This window comes from Cryptotermes secundus, unplaced genomic scaffold, assembly GCF_002891405.2.
Source record: "Cryptotermes secundus unplaced genomic scaffold, Csec_1.0 scaffold278, whole genome shotgun sequence".
Lineage (NCBI taxonomy): Eukaryota > Metazoa > Arthropoda > Insecta > Blattodea > Kalotermitidae > Cryptotermes > Cryptotermes secundus.
The window spans coordinates 472,561-479,653 of record NW_019731978.1 but is presented as its reverse complement, the minus strand read 5'-3'; the positions used below and the strand labels follow the sequence as shown (position 1 = coordinate 479,653).

Here is a 7,093-nt window from a genome sequence, read left to right as displayed (position 1 = left end):
ACGGTGCCAAATCCCAGAAGACTGCTTTCTTCATAGTCACCGCCGTGAAAGCCTCAAATCTTACAATTAGTATCTTTGTTGTTCAATCTAGAAGCTACTTTGCTGCCTTTCCCTGGCTTTGTTTTGCCGTTATACTCGATGAAAATTGGATAATGGTCGCTATTCCAAGGGTCTGTTCCAACCTTCCGGGTATATAACAATGCTGATCTTGGGTCCACAAAAGTTAGGTCGAGGGCTGCCTTGGATCATGTGGCATCGGAGATATGTGTGTCTGGGAGCCGTCGTTTAGCAACGTGAGGTTTGTTTCAAATTCATTGACGCAGTGGTACAGGTTGTTGCCGGTTATACAATTTTTCGAATTACCCCACCAATGATGATGTCCAATAAAATCTCCGCCAATCAAGAATTTTCCTTTGAATTGGGAGAAGAATTTGTTCCATACTCTCAGCTCGTTTTACATGTGTAGCTGCTTGTAACATGACACAATTAATATTTTGTCTTGGCCTGTATATAGTTCAATTGCACACGCTTCAATTTTGCCGTCACCATCATACGAGCCATTCTTACGCGAATATTTCGTTTGTTATTTATAGAAATGGCAACTCCACTACCTGTCCTTTCGTTCCTTTCTTTTCTCACCACGTCAAAACCTTTCAGATATACACTTTCTGCTTCGCCAAGCCAGGCCTCTGATAGCATTATGACATCTATGTTTTGGCTTCTCTGTTGTAATTCGGGGAACTTGCTTCTTAGGCTCCTACAGTTCCACTGAGCTATCTTAATTATTAGTTGATTAGTAGTTGATTCCCGTTGAATTTTATTGTAATGTTGTTCGTGAAGCTCGACGGCTTTCCACAGGTGTCTGACCGTTGCTTTAGCGTCCCGGGATTTTATCACTAAATTGATTATTGTCACCAATACGTTCATGACTTCGTCCTCCATCTCAGTGGACTCCAACTCGTCTAAAGATTTCTCTAACACTGTCTGGTCTTTAGAGCTGTTCCTTTGCTCAATCTTGTTTGAACTCGGTTCAGATTTTTGAGTCCTGCTGTTATCCTTGATCTTCCATTGCCCTCTCTCGGGGTTCCAGCCAGTCGGTTGGCTCGGGACTTTATTGTTTTCGCTTTTCTCAATATTATCCCACTCCTGTCGTCTTCTTGGGGTTTTAAGGAAGGAGAAGCCCCTAATATTTGCTTCCGCGTACCCTCGGGGGCTTTCAGCACCTAAAGAGAATGCAGGGTTGTGGCCAATTTTCTACAATTTTTCGTGCTTCCAAAAATCCGACATTTCTGTGAGCCATGATTTGGTTGATTTCCTTCTGTTATTTAATTACGGGGCATCGATCCCTGTTTGCTCTGTAGCCACGGTTACATTTAGGCATTTTTAATACACGACCTTTCATGCTTTTCTTCTCCGCATGAGAAGAATTGTTTTTCCTTCATACAAAATTTACTTTTGTGGCCGAATTTCCCACATTTGTAACATTGTCGTACTGCTGCAACAAGAGTAGTAACTTCAATTTTCATATTGCAAAAATATACATGAGGGGGAAATTCCTTAGTTCTAAACGTCAAACATACTGCCCTCGACTCTTTCCACAGCCAACTGTCTCTCTCCGTTTCTTCATGCGTGTCTTTGACGCTCATCTTAAGTCAGTCTCTGCAAAGGTATGAGGAGTTTGTTATGATTATCTGAGTTAAGTTGTTGCATCAAATTTTCTAACTCCATATCCTCGGGTACATCTTCAATGACTCACTTTTTTAATAATCATATATCTCGGAATGTACGCAGTTAGCCCTTCGTTTTGGATGATAGGACTGTCCAAAACTTTATTTGCTTCTATTCTTTCTGAGAAGGTCACTTCCCAGGTAAATCGAGTATACTGTCTAATTGATTGGAAACTGATATTAGATTTAGACATAACATTGAAGATGTCAAATTGTCCCCGCTTCTTTTTCTTTTCTCTTCCCACTGATGGGGTATCAGGCTTCTTGACTTTTATGTGGATGCTGTACGGCCCTTTATCGTACATTTTAAAACGTAGGTCACTGAATTATCCATTTCTGTTGCTCTTGAAACCTTCTCCCAGGTCTTCCTTTCCATTGAAGAAAGCAGTCTTCTGGGATTTGGCACCGTGTATATATATGGTGTTAACCGACGTTTCGGAGGAACGTATCGCCTCCATCTTCACGGTAGAAGGAAAAATATAAGAAATCCGCAAGCGAAGAGACCGTGAGAACCGGTAAAAGCAGTCTGGCACATATACAAGGTGCCAAATCCCAGAAGAATGCTTTCTTCATAGTCACCGCCGTGACAGCCTCAAATCTTCCATTCCATTGTTTGTACTTTCATGTCCCCAGATTCTGTGCTTCAGACTGTGCCTGTTGAATTGTCTCTTCTTCTGTCCTTTCCTTGGCTTCACTATGATTCCGTGACTCCTTTAAATTTTGGTGTCTTTTAGTACCCTACTTTACGTCGTCAGTTATCGATTTCCTTTGTTTTTTACTGCTTCTAACAGTGCTAAATTGTGCCATCAGTTCCTCTTCTGATGACAATTCAGGTCCCTTTCTTTCCCGCAATCCTCTTCTTTGGTTTGACAATCTTATTCTTTACCTTTGCATGATCCATGTCTTCCATCCCCACTTCTTCCCCAGTTTCGTCATACATTTCTACCTCTTCCATTGTATCTGCGTCCATTTCTTGGTCAATTCTATTCTGGGAGAGTCCACGGTCGGAAGCACATGAACTCCCAGCCGTTGTATTTTTGCCCGAAACCCGCACATTAATTCTTTGCTACTCAACCACCACCACCACCACCACCACCACCTCTCCCAGTCAATACACCACTGATCACAAGGCTAAAAAGCACAGATATTCTTACGCAATTTGATGTAAGAAGCAAATCCCGCTTTACTGAAGAATTGCAATATCACAAACTCATCCAAAGCAACGCCATGCCACTTGTGATGGCCATGGGGATTCGTTGCTCTGACCACGTGACACCCACGGTCCGCTTAAGTTGTTACTAACTACGTCGACAAGCGGCGGTAGCTCGGTCGGTATAGTTAGCTTGCGGTCTAAAACCACTGAGTTTTTTATTCCGTTTTTTTCCTTCATATGCGTACTACAAGCCCCGCCATTTTAATTGTCCTCGATTTGATTACCCCCAATATTTTAAAGTGAAGGACACATGTCGCGAAACTGATTACATAGATCTGCCCCTTTCACTCTCTCTTCGGTTGAAGTAACATCCAGTCTGTGTGTGTGTTCTTTTGGAGTGAGGGATAAATTTTCATCTTTGTGCTTATCCACAAATCAACAGGATAACGATAATTATCTTCATTTTACATAGAATACGGGACCGTGGAGCTGTACCTCCACTCCTACATTCTTTTTATAGCATGGTGCTTAATTAAGCATAGGGGCAACTTTACCTTGACAAAGGCAGTAATAGTTAATCGATTGGCTGCTTCTCAAGAAGGAATCATCTCTATAGAGTTAAGAGACTAACAGGTCTGTTGGAGTAGAAGGTTGTGAAGTCCCCGTACTTAGCTAATTAAGCACTACGCCATGAAGTCGTATGGGGGAGTGGGTGTATAGATCCACGTTTTCGGCACTAGTTAAGAGGTGAGTGGTCAGTTTCATGCCCCCTCTAACTCCGACCCCTCGTTCGACCAACCCGTAGCCAGTCGCTATGCCGAATGCACTATATTCCGGCTCCCGTTAGAGCAACAGGTACATAAGCTTTGCGAGTTAAGGTTGGAAGCAGCACACGCAGGTTTGTCAGTGCATGTGGTCCCAGGCCTGACAGCGTGGTAGGCCAGTTTACACACCGGTTGCATGTGAAGCTGACGGCCCTGTGTACGGCCTACCTGCATCCCACATCACATTCTTTCTTAAGGACACTCAAGTTCTGCCCACGACAGCCTGTGCCCCGCTGAGCCAGTGTGGCGTTGCGATCGACTGAGGCGCAGAGACAGACTTTTCGTTAAAATTATTGCCTTCTGAGATGTGACGCCGCGTAGTTCCGTAGACGCCCACCATCGTCTGGTAGGAACGTACTGCCTCCATCTTCAGGTTTGATGTGCAAGCTGCGAGAAACAGACGGCAGTCAGAGCGTTGCTTGCTTTGGATTACTCTTCGACCCCTGAAATTGTCCAGCCGCCCTGTGGCTCTGGGCGAGGGGTCGGAGTTCGAGTCCCGGTAGGATCAAGAATTTTCTCTTCTGCACGTCGTCCAGACCGGCCCTGGGGCCAACAAAATCTCCCGTCCAGAGGGTACGGGCGTCTCTTTCCTTTGGGATAAAGCTGAGCACTCGGCTACAAATAGTGCTGAGGTCAAGAAGATGTGGATCTATACATCCACTCCCTCATACATCTCCATGGCGTAGTGCCGAATTAGTTAAGGACAAGGACAACTTTACCTTACTATAGCTTTTGGGTCGACTCAGCCTCTAACCCAAATGAGTACGAGAAATCTTCCTGTGGGTAAAGTGCGGTCTGCCGCCATCTGTGAACCGATTGTACAGAAAATGTGGGAGCCTCGGCGTCTCACAACCCCATGGGCCTGCACGACCTGTTACAGGGATAGCTTCACCTTTGGTTACACTATATGTGATGTGCGTATGGCGGTGCTCTCACTTTCAACACTGTATAGCGACTTAGGGTAGTATGGTTGATGGAATGAAAAGGATTGGATGGAAGTGGCTGTGGCGTCATCAAGGAACTATCCCTAAATTTACCTTTAGGGACTGATGAATACCATCCTGTGCTGCGGCGCTGAGTACGCGAGTACGCAAAATCGGCTACCGCTCTTGGCGGACCGGGGAATGAACGTAAAACCTGGGATGGCGAGTGATTGGTGCAATCCCCATGTGTTTTAGGCAGTACGCTGTGAAGGGGGCTGTAGGTGGGAAGCTCCACCTCTCTTAACTTTTTCAGTAAATGGGTGTTATAGGTCAATTTCATGCCCTGGACGCTTAAACGGCAAGAGAGGAGATCTCGAACGCGGGTCTCCTAGTTTTCCTCCACACTCCCCTTGTAGAGGCCTCTTGAGTCCTTATTGAGGCAATGTATACTATTGTAGGATTTGAGGTTCTCACACCGCTGCTTATGAAGAGTACTATCTTCTGGGGTATAACGCCGCTGTTCAGTTGTAAGTCAGCCGACGTTTCGGAAGATGTCGGCCCCATCTTCAGGTTTGAAGAATAAGTCAAGCAAGAAACAAGCTGCTGCCTGCTTCATGGTTTTTTTCTTCCTTGGCTTGGACCTCGAAGATGGAGAGTAAATGTTCTCCCGAAACGTCCGTTACTTTCAACTGACTACACGGCGTTATGTCCCTGAAGGTAGTGAGGGAGTCAGAAGAGCACAAGCGACTGATCAACACAAAACAAGTTAGGAAATGTATGCATAATTTAAATCTGGTGCGTTAGCTCTCTTCATTATCATGAAAGCAGCAGGAATTTCGGAATAAGTGAATTTAACATAAATACGTTTCGTTTCTCTCAGGAACATTTGTTCGAATCTTATCTTTTGCTCCTCCGAATTTTCGGAGAGTTACAGTGGACGTGCACACAAACGTATGTAGGTCTTCATCTAAAGTTCCCGTTATTATTGTTCTATTTTAACCAAATTTGGATTATATCAGTATTTATTAATAAAATTCGATAATATAAAATTTCATGGAAATCCGTTGAGCGGTTTTTCAGTTGTTACATGCTGACAGACATTTCGAAAGCGATAAGCGTATTTTCGTAACGTTTCATTGTGAGCGCGCCAGTGGTGTAGGTGTAAATGCACCTGTTTCCAGCTCGTTCCTGGCGTTCGAATGGCTCGAGTGCCTGCACAGCACGGTTTGTTTTGGAAATATTTTGTCCCCATTTGTTTTGAATCTGTCCAGTTGATGTACAGCAGATGAACAGATGCGGAGGGTGGGACGGGCGAATTTGTTATCTGCACATTACTGCATAGTCTGTGTGGCAGCTTCAGTGGCTTCTTGCCGGCCTGCGCTAATTCCGTCCACTGTTCTAATCATAGCCTTCTGCCTCCAGAAATAACGTCTTGGCTAGAGCCGTGCTCTTCCTGTCTTCTGTGGTGTCCAGTCTGTTTGTTTTGAAGGCCGAATTAAAATTTCTAGCTTTTTTTTTTTACGAGACCAAGTCCGGTAAAAGTGAAGTTGTGCCGATCACAGTGGCCGCGCGGTCTGAGGCATGAACCGTCTTCACCAGCTCCAACACTGGGGTCGTGGGTTCAAATCCCACCCGAGGTATCGATGCCTATGTGCGTTTATTCTGTTTGTGTTGTTCTGTGCGTAGGCAGCGGCTTGCGACGGGCTGATCCCCCGTCCAAGGAGTCCTACAGACTCTGTATAGATTAATAAACTGAAAAAAGCGGCCAAGATGCAAAAGGGTATAAAGCCATAGAGGGAGAGCGAAAGGTGAAGTTGTCCCTGTGCTTAATTAATTAAGCACCCTACCATGAAAATGTTACCTAATCCTCCAAGCCGTACTATGGCTCTGGGGTCGACTCAGCCTCTAGCAGAAATGAGTACCAGGAATATTCTTGGGGGTAAAGGGCGGCCGGTGCTTAAGGCTGACAATCTTACCGCCATCTATGAGCCGATTGTCTATAAAATGTGGGAACCTCAACGTCTCACAACCCAGTGGGCTTCCATGGCCTGTTACAGGGATACCTTTACTATTTACTTACTTTTTACTTACCATGAAAAAATATGGGGGAGTGAAGGTATAGCTCCACCATTCCTGATCTCGGCAATAGATGGAGGTGAGTGGTCAGCTTGACGCCTTGGTCCCTAACCCCCCGTGGAAAGAGCCCCCATGCCAATTTTATAGGAGGCTCGGTGGGCCCAAAAGTAGGTGTGGACGCTGTGGAGTATAGAAAACCCTTGCCATGCCGAGAATCGAATCCCGGTCTTCCAGCTCGTCGCTATACCGACTGAGCTATCTCGACTTTTGTGAAGTCCGCTGCCTGCTTAACATTAACAGATGTATTCTTTGCGAAGATACCGTTCTACAGAGCCACCGGACTTGAATTAGATTGTACGTTTGTAGAAACTTTATCTCCCTAATGAATAC

The 7,093-nt window shown here is 45.1% G+C and overlaps 1 protein-coding gene across 4 annotated transcripts in view; it reads left to right on the top strand.

The window, feature by feature from the left end:
* LOC111867365 (dnaJ homolog subfamily B member 6) overlaps positions 1-7,093 on the top strand; it is a 166,591-nt gene that overhangs the window by 105,800 nt on the left and 53,698 nt on the right. The gene's annotated exons all lie outside the window — the stretch shown is intronic.